The sequence below is a fragment of the Canis aureus genome, chromosome 36, assembly GCF_053574225.1.
Source record: "Canis aureus isolate CA01 chromosome 36, VMU_Caureus_v.1.0, whole genome shotgun sequence".
Taxonomy (NCBI): domain Eukaryota; kingdom Metazoa; phylum Chordata; class Mammalia; order Carnivora; family Canidae; genus Canis; species Canis aureus.
Genome location: NC_135646.1, coordinates 13,479,113 through 13,493,349, shown reverse-complemented (window position 1 = coordinate 13,493,349; position 14,237 = coordinate 13,479,113). Strand labels below are relative to the sequence as shown.

Genomic DNA, 14,237 nt, shown 5'->3' with positions numbered 1-14,237 from the left:
GAAAGGAAGAAATACCTGCAGTAATCGCTCCTAAAGAACTTCAAGAGTGACACACCCAGTATATTTAGGGAGTAAAACTAGGGGTCTTTCAGAAGTCACAGGGCTAAGCTAACTGAATCTGGGGATACAGTTAAATCAGATTCTTAAGGATCAGGATCTGAGATGCAACAGATTATAACAGAGACATTATAACTATAGACATAGTGTGTCATCAAAGTGAGAAAAAGAATTGTCAGCTTAGATTCTTCTTTACTTTTATGACCCCTCCACTAAAATTGAAGTTCTTGGAGAAGGAAATGTTTTTTTTTCTCCCACACCTAGGACCTATCAAGTGTTTGAAATATATATATGTACGTCATCAAAACTGGTTAGATGAACTGATAAATGGTATTAAGCCAAGGTCTAGAATATTGTCAAAGAGAGAAAGGGTAAGGAAAGTATTACATTTTAAGCTCGCAAGCATAAATACAAAAAATATTTAAAAATCATGAAAGGTCTCAAATATCTACCGTTTTGTATTCCTAGAATATAATTAAAGGGAAGAATTATAAACATGGACATGTTAAAGTAATAATTCCTTCCACTAACAAATGAAAAGGAAAAAAAGAAGAAAAAGAATTTACCAACTCATTCTCAATGACAAAGCAGGTATTCTCAAATAATGACTCCTGAAGAGTATTACATATTTTTGAAGCTGTGCTATTTATTAGACTCAACAGGACCATTATGTGTGCTTTAGGAGATTCTGACAAAATATGATTTATGTTCCAAGAAATTACATCATGTGTGCATCATTTTTTGTGCCCAGAGGTGAACAATAGATAATTAATAATTAATGTAATATATTAAAACATTTGTTTTGAAAAATAGCTTTAGTGTCTATATCACTGAAAGAAAAATAGACATTTAACAGAGAGATCATATTTAAAGAACTCTTTTTTGGAGGAGAAGAGTCCTAACTATTATGTAAGATTAACTGAAATCTGAAATCTCTTGTAATTGTACTAGGGTGATCATATTTCTAGATGTGAATTCTTTATTTTATAGCTGGCATTCTGGGGTCAGAGGACAGCAGTGATGGTAGCAACTGCATCTCAGACATCAGAAGAGTCCATCTGACCCTACCTGTGGTTGAGCTAACCTAAGGGCAATGAGTCATAACAAATAAATATTGAAAGACCATTTTATGAACGAAAGAAACACAGTAAAACATCAAGGTCAAGAATCCTAATCAAAATTTTTGCTGACTCAGAAAGATTTTAAACAAATATTGCGCCCCCCAGTGGCTGTTGTTGAGTGAATGCTCTGTTTCTCCAGTTTCATGATTTCGGGTAACCTCATGAAACTTCACACTGTTTATTAACTAGGAGGAACCCTGGAAGGACAGCTCAGTTTGATTGCCCGATTTCATGCTTGCAGGAAGAACGATGCCAGGGATGATAGAGTGCCTGGTATATGATGATTAAGTTCAGGCTCGACAAGATAGGATCACAAAAGGGCAATCATGCTCAATTCATCTGATTGTTGGGCTGGAAATGAAAGAAAAGCAGTGGCATAATTACCCCAGATTCTTCAGACCTCCGCTACAGTACAGCACAGATATTAAGCAAGGCTAGTCTCAGAATTATTGAAATATATTTTAAAGACAAAGATCACTGCTTTAGCAAATAAAGGAGGGCCTACAAAATCAAAGACAAAGGATGTTTCTGGAATCATTTTTGCTTGCAAACAATGAAGGGAGTACAGAAAGAAAATCACTTGGTGAAAGAAGAAAAGCAGGGCACCTGAGTCAGGAAACTGGGCTGGTGTGTCTGCTGGATCTCCGGCCTGCTTTGTGACCTTGGTCAGATTCTCTGGGTCTCTCTTCCTTACCGCTGAAACAAAGGGTGTGGACTAGGCTGAGTGGTGGCCCTACATCTGGGATATGGACAGAGGCAAGGAAAAGTAGGAACCATCTCATACAAAAGAACCATAATTTGAATATTTATGAGAGCAAAATTAGCTAGTGATCAAAAAATGGAGAAGAAAGGTAGCTAATGGAGAATGCAAATTCATCCTAATGCGTTCAAAATAGAGTGTAAAACTGATAGAGACAGTTCTTTTCTAGACGGCAAAGAATGAAGCATATCACTCTAAATTTCCTCCACTGGAGTCTCCTTCCCTTTTCTCTCTCATCACCTTATTTTTCACAGTACTTTCTGTTTCCAGTAACCATGGTGATGCTCCATCCCAGCAACCTTCTTCATACCCGGCCCTTTTGGTAGACATTACATTTTGCTCCATTCACTGATGCAGGAACCTAACAATGCTGTAAAAAATTAATTTATTTATTAACATTTTTCCCAGCTCTTTTGTCCAGGCCATAAATTCAGGGAATTATTCCACATTAACCTCCCTACATAAGGGGCACTGTGAAACAAGGATAGTCAACTGTTAATTTCAGTTGCTAACATAAAGGGGATACTGATTGTGCCAGAGATTTAATTCCCTGCCTTGGCCCTCAGGGACTGTAATGTCCTGGTACCCAAGCTCATTGCCACCTCCTTTTTTCGCTTCTGTATATAAATGGGAATAAAACAGATTGCTCACAGAAATCACACATCAACCCTGGTTTCCTAATCCTCTTTGTTTTTTGCTGCATTCTCCCTTGTAAGGAAAATATTGCCAAGTGTGTAATTATCACAGTTACAAGGGGATTGAATTTTCCCCAAGAAAACACAAATAAATATATGCATTTTTATTGGGCACAGTAACTTATTTTGGAATATAAGTAAGCAATATGGGATATTCAGTTTTTAAAATACTGTAATTAGCAGCCAGTGACAAAACATCAGACAATCTCTGATGTCATTAATGCAGATAATGAATATTCCCATAAACTATCATGATAAACTATCATTGATCATGTCCAGTTTGTGTAGCCAGATTTATTTGTAATCCTGTATTATGCCAGGAAACTCTATTTAAGCACTGTGTGCGTGTGTGTGTGTGTGTGTGTGTGTGTGTCTGGCATTAACACAAAGGAGACCAGATGATGACATTCATAGGCTTATAGACTCGACTCCTGGGGACACACTTGGATGGAGGCAATTAAAATGCCTGTCAGGCATTTGATACCAGAAGCCCCTATGGTAAACCGCTAAATCATAAGCCAGGGCTGCATCTTATTGTCAGTGAATGATGGCGGAGCTGGGTGGCTTGTCATCATTCTCGAAAATTCTGAGGCTAGTGAGCTCTCTCTCCCTCTCCCACTCGCCTTATTTTCCTTTTCGCCACTGCGGGGACTTTTTCTAATTTGCAGCTTCCTTTTCCCCGACACACACAGAGAAGAGCTGGTGGCTTGCAGACTGCGTCTGTCTGGAGCTAGAGAGCTAGAGCCAGCCCGTAGAGATAATGCTCCCGGAGAAGGATTCTGCAGCAATTCTCAAAGGCTAGACTTGGGTGGTATCGCTGCATATGCACTGGTAATGCTTTGGGGTTTTTTTGAATTTTATTTTGTTTTATTTTTACTCGGTTTTTCAAAGGATCTGCTTTATGTGATCTCAAAGTAAAATGCTTTAAAATTCATTACCAAGCTTCCTAAAAATTCAAGTACTGCATTATTTGTACTACAGCTCTCAAGACGTAGATTTATTATCTGGATTATAAAGAATGCATTTGCTTACTGGTGAGTTACAATTTTCAATATTTAGTTAACAACCTGTATCTGTATTTTTTTCTTTTGTTTTGTTTCGGTAGATTCTTCAGCTTGTTGTCTCTAACCGAAGAAACATTGATTGGGAACTACTCATTCAGAAAATTAAAAGGTACCACATGTTTTGTTTGGATGTTTAAATGAGGGGAAATCAGGGAGGATTTGGAATGTTTTTATTTAAATTAATCTCTCTATGGTTGGTCTTTTATCCTTAAGCCTACGTTGATCATTGTCTATAGCATGTATGCTTTTCCCATGCAGAGAATGCCATTATTCAAGGCTGTTTTGATGATAAGACGTCTAAGGAATTATGTCTTTTGCCTGTGTTGCGAGTTGTTAACAAATATCAATATGTCTGGCTTATTTTCAGGTTTTTATTATTGTAGCAGGTAAAAAAAAAAAAAAAGTCCTAAGTCTCTGTCTTTGTGAAAATTCAGTCATTTAAATTTAACAGAAATATACTAAAGTAATGATTTTTATCTGAGGGAATCCTGCTAATAAGTGATATTTTTAAATGGGTAAATGAAATGGCTTGCCCTTCCCAGTTAGAAGGACCGCTATAGACGAGAGCCTAGGAATGACTCAGTATTGTCGGGTTTTGTGAATAAAATATTGTAACTTCTTCACTGATGCTTCGATCTTTAACACCATATTTAAAGGCTGAGGTTGTTAGTTATTAAAAGAACTGATTTTATTTATGCTTTTAGCATAAGAAGGTAATCTTTCATCTTTCCATGGAAGCAGTTGAATCCATTGATCCTGGGCCTTCTGCCTTACATGAAAAATATTAATTTTCAAATTCAGCATCAGGATGTATATTGATTGGAGATGGCAGTTATGGGTATTACCTTTTGTTTAATTCTTTAAAATTATCTTTGACTTCAGCATATACTCGGGTCAATAAAAGCTATATATGTAATTTGCCTTTGAAAAATGGAAGACATTTTCTGCCTTGCTGAGATCAATAACATGGTTTAAATCTTTCTTTGGCATTCAGATAGTATTTCCTCTCAAGCTTATTAGTCCAAAATATTTTATGCAGTGAGGTTAGTTTTTTAAAATGTACTTTGGAAATAGTTAATGTTCAACAACTGATCCTGAAATACCAGAAGTCTGTGAGTGTACACCTGTGAGTGTGAATATTTGTAGCAGTTGAAGGAGACGAATGCATTGTCCTTGTTTAATTTTCTCTGCAGTGTGTAATTATGAGAACCTTAATTTATTCATTCCACTAAGAACCTTGCTGCTGTGGGTAGTTATTGTGGGAGAGAGGGAAGGGGCAGATGCCACTGTCACCACCCTTCCAGAGTGTAGGCAGTATCACATAATATTTTTGCACAAGAGAATGAATTCATTAAAATAAATCAGTGTGTTCTAAAAAAAGAAACTGCATTATTTCAGATATTGAACAAAATCGAGTAGACTAGCCTCAGAGATACATGAAATATATTACATTTTCTTCCCTTAGAAATTATTCAGTGGACTCAGGTATGAAATCCCCACACAGGACTTACTATTCCTCCTGGATATTGTAAAACCCTCGGGACTATTCTCATTTTTTAGATTCCACTCAGAGTAAGTGAATACATTTCATATTTGGTGAAAAAAATCTATTTGGTATTTTCCCATCTCACAAAATCCATACAGTATATATTTTATGTGAGTATCTGTTTCCTAATCCTCAGGGTTGTTTAGGAGCTCATATATTAATTTTGAACATTGGAATATTTACATGAGTTGGAAAAGGATGGTGTTATTATCTAACCACTAAAAAAAAAAGTATTCAGTATATTGTTAATAGGAACTAATCAGCTCTGTTGAGATTTATCTGGGTATTGGATAAATGGCATAATACCTCACCAAAAGGCTCTTGATGCCTAAATTTCTAGGACCATTTTAAATTTATCTAGGGGTGTGTTGACAGATTTTGTGTAATAAACCAGAGTTTATTGAAATAGACTGTTATGGCGTCAAATCAGAATTGAATTTGACTTTTAGACTATAAGGGAGTCAGAGATCTGTATCACGATTTTGCTAATCAAACTCGTCTTGACATTAGTTAATTATTTCACTGATTTTTTTCACTCATATCTTCAGCACAGAAAATAGTGCCTGGACCACAGTAGGAGTTCAACAGATATTTATTTAATTATTTGATGGGTAAATGATTCATCAGCACTTTCCACCATTACTTTTTTTTGTTCTTGTTTTTCTTGAGATTACACACTATAAAACAGACCTTTGGTACTTTTTTCCCTAGCTACCCCAAATGTTCATTATATGTCTTTAATTAATAATAAATAATTGAATAATTAATACCAGGTAAAAAAAAATCGGGCAAACCATGTGTGAAAATTTCTCCAAGCTATATAGAATAGGAGTTTTCCGGTTTTAGGTTAAGATGGAAAGAATTTTTGAAATGTCCCTTTTCACTTTCATCATCAAGGGAAAGAAGCCAAACTGCAGCATGAGTTTTGCTTTATGGATGCTTCCTAAATACTACTCCCAAGCTTGACATTGTTTATTGCTCTTCATGTCTTCAGCCAAGATTTTGCTGCAGCAGAGGGGAGGAGGCCTTCTCTCTCTCTCTCTCTCTCTCTCTGTCTCTCTCTCTCATTCCCTCTGTAATACTAGAAATGATGTCATAGTCTTCCTAAATGCTTTGTTGCTCATTATGGACTAGTATGACATCATTTCATAATGTATAAGGAAACTTCTGGAGTCATAATAGCTTTAGAGAATGCTATTTTTTGTTGTTGTCACTTATTTTTATTAATAAAACTATATTTTTATTGACTATATACTAGATAATATCATAAACCCTTCAAGTATGTTATCTTGTTTTAACTCACTCTACAATCCTGGGAGGTGAGTATAGTCTCCATTTTATAGATGAATGAATGGAGATTCCAACTAGGCAAACAACACAAGTTTGGCCCAAATTCCTTCATATTAACTACAACATACTACATTTTTTTTTTCTAGTAGATTTTTTGGCTTATAGCCAGTACTTTGATATTTTATTTATGCAGATGATATATACTGAAATATAGTTAAAACAGTATGCCTGCAGGTACTTGTTTTTATATACTTAAGTTAGGAATAAATATATCTTCAAATATGTAACATAATATTCAAACTCAGATATATATTTTTAATATATATCTTATATTTAAACTAAAGAACTTTATTCTTTTTTAAAGAATGTTATTCTTTAAAGAGGAATATCAGAGATAAATTGGGAAGTTTTAAGATAAGTTAATTCATAGAGCACCCGTGTCCTTACGATAAAGATGTATTATTAATTGCATAATCTATATAAGAAAATTAGCCAGAGAATTTAAGTGTTAAATAGCATAACTTGATGCCACATTTTACAACTTTATTTTTATTGAAATAATAGCAGAAGTTTCAAATGACCAAAAAGAAATAAACGAGTAGGGAATAGTATGCAGTGTGCAGATACCACATTCAACCTTAAAAATGACTAAGCCAGAGAAGTAGCTCAGGGCACTAACAATTACACAAATGGGTATTAAGATGCTCTACTTGCGAATGTCGAAATTCGTATATAGAACAGCACACTTTCGGAGCTCAGTTGGGTGCAGCACAACAAAACAAAGAAGTAGCCTCAAGGCTCATTGGTACCATAAGAGACACATGAATAATTTCTTAAGGGACTTCATTGCTGGCCAGGATTACTAACAACTGAGAAGAGACTCAACAGGAAATATTTTATGGAGGATAGGTCTTTTGAGGTGGAGGTTAGGGATGAAAAGAAGTGTTCAAGGGAGAGATAATGCATGGAGGAACTCCAGGGAGAACAAACAACATTGGCAAAGAGACCAAAGAAAGTGAACATGCGTGGAAAGTGTAGACTGGTCTCATTTGTATTCTAGAGTGCAGGGCAGAAGAAGGGGGAGTCTGAGAAGCTAAGGATGGAAATATTATTCATTCGTACCATATGAAATGGCTAGTATTTTACCCTTTTGAACTACAAAATAAAAAAATCATCCAATGCAACTCAATACATGCAAAGGGGGACCTTAAATGTCAACTTGAGGAAATTGTTCAGTATCTTAGGAGAAGTTGTTGGGTGTATTTCGAATAGCAGACCACTGTGACCTAAACAGGTGACTTACTTTATGGCTCTGTGTGAGATGGAGTTGTGGATGAGAGTATGTTGAAGAGGGGATCACTTTGGAAGCTCTAATAGGATAATCCAGGAAATAATAAAGGCTCAAAGAGGGTGTTGACAGTGGGCATAAAAAAAAAGAGGTCATGAAAATGAAAGATGTTTCTGAGCTCAAACTCATAAGCAGAATATAGCAACTGCTTGATTGGTAGGAGGGATGAAAATCAGCAGGACTCCGTGCTGCCTCTAACGTTTGAATCTGATAACTGGAAAAATGAGGAGAGAAAGGTAGTTAAAAGCGGCTTAAAGGAAGAAGCTCTATTTCATTTGTCTTGCATCCTAGTCTCTAACAGACTACCTAGTGCATAGTGGTCACCCAAGAAATGCTGGCTAAATGAAAGAGGGAATAAAAAGTTATGGGTCGGGTTTAGGCCACAATGGGCTGGATCTGCAGGCAGACTGGTCTGATAGATTAGAGATCATGTTAGGTCAACACAGAGGACAGAAATTAGGGAGACATGACATGCATGACATTATCAAGAGAGAAGAGGACCAGAGAGAACACCCTTGACAGCACCCACATTTAGGATATAGAATTGGCAATGTTAAAGGAAGAACTATTTGTCTTAAAGAATAGATAAAAGAGGACAGGTTAAGTAATTAATAGAAAACAAGGCTAAATTTCAAATTCTGCAGAAAACTTGAAGAAAGAGAATGAGTAAAAGACTGCTCAACATCTTATTTACTTCAGTAGTGAAAGACTGCTCAATATATTATTTACTTCATTAGTGTTTTCTGTTATAAAAACAATAAATCCACATTTTGGCAAACTTGTCATATTTGGAAGAGTGTAAAGGAAGGACATGATAGCATCCATAATAACACAAGCCAGAGACTACAGTTAATACTCTACCTTTTTAGCTTACTTCCTTTCACCCATTGCATTTAAATTTATGTAACCAACACCGAAACAATACAATTTGAATTCTGCCTTTTTTCCTCTGAATATTCTAAGCATCTCTTAAAACATTTTGCCACCTGCATAATATTCTATAATGAAGACATTGGGTATGTTTGTTTCTTCTTGTTTCCCAATTTTTCACAGTCATTCTCATGCTGTAATGGAATGGAATTTTACCCTCATATGATATTTCACATTATTTCCAACGGCTATTTGCTAACAACAGAACCATTGTATTTTATACTGTCAAGTTTCTGGTCAAATATAACTTGATGGTTTCAAAATTAACCTCGCCTTTCCTCCAACAAAGGGAATCCCGGATGATGCTAGCACCTGCCATGCGCCAGCCTCTATGACAAGCACTTTAATTATCACGGTGACTCTGTGTCTTCTGCTATCTCCACTTAAATGGGGGAACAGAGACTGAGACAGTTGCACAAATTTCAGGGCTGTTTTTGAATCTGGGTCTGACTCCAAACCAGTCAAATTGTTGGGGACAGAAGCAAATTCTTGAGAAGTGAATGATTAAATAAGGATATGAAAGCAATAAGAAGACACCTTTAAGAGGTCCAGGACTAGTGTAGTGCAGTGGGACCTTACTGTTAGTAACTTGGGAAGTCCTAAGCTGAAGGGAGGGCACATATAGAGAGGGGGTGCTTTGTGTGTAAGCAGAAGGACAAAGTTATAGAAAAGTTCCTGATACAAAGGTGACAAGAGCGTAGACAAGGATTTAGGCTTAGCAAACAAAATTCCTCTTCCCTACAGATCAAGAGAAAGGAGAGTGAGACTTTTCTAGTGATAAAGAAAAGATATGGGGGGTGGGCGGTGGGGAGCTACATATCACCTGGACTTCATCTCAGTCTAGGGGAAAATCCATTTATTCATTCAGTGAATATTGAACACCAACCCCGTGCCCTTTTGTGCCCTAATGGAACTAGAAGGGGGGAATTAATCAGTAGGTGAACAAATTAAAAGGATTACTCCAGCAGCTGTGCAGAGAATAGATGATAAGGTGATAAGAGTAGATGCTGGGAGATCAGCTCCTCAAACTTGAAAGCTGAGATTAAAATGCAGATTCGGAATCCTTAGGTCTAATGGGGGGGGGGGGGTTGCCTGAGAGCCTACATTTTAACTGGCTCCTCCGTGATGTTGATACTGCTAGACAGTGTGCCCTGCGTTGATCAGCAAGAGGTTAGGAGGCAAGATGTCTAGGCAAGAAAAATTGGAAATGATTGGAGCGGTCATTACAAAGAAGTCAAATGTGAATCCTTCTTTTTGAGCAGCAACACTGCATACTTTTGTGCCTCTTTGATGCCGAGAGAGAATTGTCTCTTTATTTCTGACCTTTTTCAATTCCAGCCAGTTGTTTTATGAAAGATCCATTAAACAAGCCCTAATGAGCTACTGGCATTTCGATCTTTCTGCCTGTGCCTGATGTTTATTATGCCACATAATGAATTCTCGTGGCTCAGGTTTGGGGATATGTTTCCATACAACACTGTGCCAGTTTCTTGATTGCAGCTCTGTTTCCCTGCTTCATGATTTCTTTGAACTTCTAAGCTCCTCTCACCCTGGATGTTCAGCACAGTGCCAGCCTGCTAAATTCTCTGGCCCCCTAGCACTTGACATCCCTCATGTCCTGCTGTGCTTAATGGCAAAGGTTCTGGGTGTCCACTTCTCATCTTCTTGCCACTCACACCCTAAACAAGCTTTGGGGGACTGTACTTAAAGTCACAGGGGACTCCTGCATATTGAGGCTGGTCTCTGACTTAGAGAATACATTTCTTCCAACAAAATCATTTCTCTTTGGTAGAATGTTTTGGTTGGTGGCAGCAACCTGCATTCCTCTTAAAGAATGTATATGTTTGCAGACGATTAGAGTGTTCAAAGGAGCAAAGGGTTCATAAGAAGCCTTGACAAACTGGAGGGATGTTATCTTTCTGCCTCCACCATGAGGCTCTTAGTCCTCCTCTATAGATGCAGGAACTTGCATTTACCTGTTTGATTTCTCCTACACCACACCTTGCAGCTATAAAATATCTAAGAAAAAAAAGCCATCAAATAAATATGGCACACTAGTCTATCAGGGAAGCACTTTAAGTGCATATTGACCATCTGTGATGTCCTCCCACTTGTTAGCATGTTTCCTTTGTTTAAAGGGCTTCTTCTATCTCTAAGCCAGGCCATGACCAGATCTGTGGTCTTTGTCACTGTAATTTTGTCATTTGGTGTTAACTTAAACAGCCAGGTAGATGTGAGCAGTGTCATTAGAAACTTTGAATTCCAAATTCCAGTGAAATACTAGTTTTCATATGAACAGAAGTCAACTTAAATTTATAACCGTATTTCTCCAAGGAGAACACTGAAGAGAGGCACTTGAGGAAAGAAGCCAGGTCACAGGCATCTTTGCATTCACTGTGTTGTCTGCTTAGAAATGCCCGTAATTCATACACCACACTGAAGCTGAGAAAATGAGTCTTGCACATGAGTGTGGGCACGTATATGTGTGTGTGTAACTGTAGTCTTTCTATAGTGGACGGCACTGGTCTCTGCATAGTCAAGCTGGAATTGGTAAAATACGCAGAAATTGAATACCATGCCTATGCTTTTTTTTTGCCACTTATTCAGTAGTTAAGAGTCTCAGGGTAACAGGGGATAATCTCTGGTCTTCCTGACAAATTCTCTTTCTCTCTCTCTCTCTCTCTCTCAAAAAAAAAAAAAAGTTTGAATCAATCCCTGTTTTTTGTAGATTCTACTTGGGTTTGCCTCAGATGGTTCGAATTAACCTTTCTTCAGATTCTCTCCTAGTGTTAATGACTTTGGATTATGACTGTTTAAAGCAGCCGGATATTCATTGATCCACATCTGGCAATTGTTAAAACAAAGCTACTCTATTTAACACTTACAACCAAAATATATTTCTTTACAATGAAGAGGAACTTAAGAGATGATGTTTCTTTTCAGGAAGATCTAATATTTTATTTCATTTCCAATGAGAACAATGTTTTTTACTTTGTGTTCTCTAGAAGTATTTTTTTGCTCATTGTAGGGTTTTCTCATGGTAAGAGTTCATGGTTGTAAAAAAAAAAAAAAGATTTCATGGTTGTATATGCAGAATAAGATACAACACGTAAGCAGTAAGGATTCTCTGTGCCTCATAGCAGCTTATTAGCATAATTTTGAGCATAGCTGCAGGTGAATCTGTGATGCTGTTGAATCTTAAAAATAAATAACTAGACTGCCTTAAATAGAGGGGATGGAAATCCCTAAAATGATTGACTTTTAAGATTATATTGAGCAAATAGTTGAGCAAATATGACATCTAACAATGAAAAAAATTAAAAACAATGCAAGAATTCATTGTCCTGAGTGAGTCATATAACTGGTCAGACTGCTATATTTTTCCTTTAAAAGATGGTGGATAGTTCCATAGGTCAAAGGGAAGTAATAAATATAATACATAGTTTAATGTGTGCATGCATTTTTAGTTGTTTCCTATGTTATCCTCACAAAAAGGCCCAAGATGTAGACTTTGATTTATAAAATTATTGAAATAATACAACCAGTGAAGAAGTAACATTTAGACTTTAAGAAAAAAATAATTTCTGTATCACTTTTTAAGTCATACAAAGCATATGACTTCCCAAAGCTCACAACAATCTCTGGAATGGGAATGGCAGATCTTGTTGTTATATTTATTACAGATGAGAAAACTGAAGTTTGAAGAATGCAAATGACCTACCCAAGTCCCTCCACTAGGAAACGGTAAATCTTTGGCTCATATCCTTGTTCTGACTCTAAAGCTTTTACTTTTTACTAATATGCAGCCAAAGCAAATAAATAAGTGTATTGTCCCAAATATGGAATATTTTAATAATGCACTGACTTGGTTGCTAAAATAAAGAACACATTCCAAGCTAGCCCTGGCCTACATTACTGCTCTGCTCTCTCAAAGACTCTTGCCCTGTCGAGTCCTGGATTAGTATGGCATGTAGCTCAGTAAAGACTAGTAAAAATAGCAGTTATTACTGAAATGGCTTTATACTTTTCAGTATGAAAAGGAGATCAGACTAAATATATCAGAGAAAATGTAATCTTAATGATTCAAAAAGCATTTGACAGAGGAATAGATTAGTAAGAATCCATTGTTTTAAGTTTCACAGCAGTTAAAGCAAGTGGTAAATAACTCAGCAAGAATCTAGGATCACAAGGAAAATGATTAAAGCTTCAGAAAGTCAGCTCTATGAAGAAACTTTTTTTAAAGCAGGCATTTTGATTTTGCCTATTTTTAGGATAATTATAAGAGCTTATAAAGAATAAGCTGGGAGCTATGGATCCCAGTTCTGATCTCAGCTGTAGAAAGGGAAGGGTAGCATATGTACAGAAAATGATAACCATGGAGACCATTGAGTAGAGTTAGGGCTGAGGTGAGGTGTCTCCAGGCAGACAGCAATAGGCATGGATCCACTGAGGACATTGTCATTGTCTTGACCTATCTCTTCCCCAATTCTGCTTTCCATCATCTTCATCCAGGCTCTTATTATAGCTGCCAGGGTCACTGAAATGCTTTTATCTTGTCTTCCTGCCCCAAACGCCATCACCCCATTAATCTCCTAGACAAACTGTTAATACAAACTCTTTGGCTCTTGTTTGCTCTCTTGAGTTGCGCTGGTCAATAAATATGGTAGCAGTTAGCCACAGCAACCATTTAATTAAAATGAAAATAATTAAAATTTCACCTCCTTAGTCATACTAACCACATTTCAAGTGCTCCATAGCTACATTCTTTTTATAGAAACATCACCTATTACAGTATATTTCCATTATGACATAACTTTCATTGGAGAGGGCTGATCTGGAGCATAACCACGCCCCCCAACCAAGCATCCAAGACCTACACGGACCTCTCCTTTTCCCTCACTACCCTTGGCACACATCCTCCACTCTACACATTTTTCTCCTCCTCTTCCTCATCACCATTACTACAATTGCAAATAAAATCTGAATAACCTTTATTTATTTAATCCATATTATGTGCGAAGTATGTACATTTTCAGATGAAGAAGAGGGGAGGGGTGGAAGAAGAAGAACTCTGTAGAGTGGGGGTTTTTAAATCCCCATTTCACAGAAGAGATTTAATGAAATCAAGTATATTTATTTCCCAAAGTTAAAGAGGTCATTATTAGTGGAGCTCGAATAAAAAACCCAGGTCTCTCTGGCCTCATAGCCATAGTGTTTTACCCTGTACCAATGATTCTTAACAAGGGACAATTTGCCTCTTCTGTAAGGGGTCATTTGGAAATGAACATTTGAAATTGTATCTTTTTAACTCAGAGAAACTTTCCTCTGGCTTTCTTTTTCTTGCTGTCCCTGCCTCTGTTCTATATTTAGGAGATTCCTATTGATAAATGTTGGACTTACTGGACTGATCTGTTTTATCTCCTTTT

General features: G+C 36.8%; 1 protein-coding gene across 25 annotated transcripts in view; it reads left to right on the top strand.

The window, feature by feature from the left end:
* The window catches only part of MAP2 (microtubule associated protein 2), a 294,547-nt gene that overhangs the window by 146,491 nt on the left and 133,819 nt on the right, over positions 1-14,237 (top strand). For 21 of the 25 annotated variants that reach the window (XM_077884967.1, XM_077884962.1, XM_077884951.1 and 18 more), the window contains 2 exons: positions 3,739-3,806; positions 12,495-12,555. The gene's annotated coding sequence lies outside the window, so the exon portion shown is untranslated. Of the gene's footprint in view, positions 1-3,164; positions 3,465-3,738; positions 3,807-12,494; positions 12,556-14,237 lie in introns of those variants that run through there. The other 4 variants (XM_077884944.1, XM_077884942.1, XM_077884968.1 and 1 more) reach the window with 4 other exon arrangements.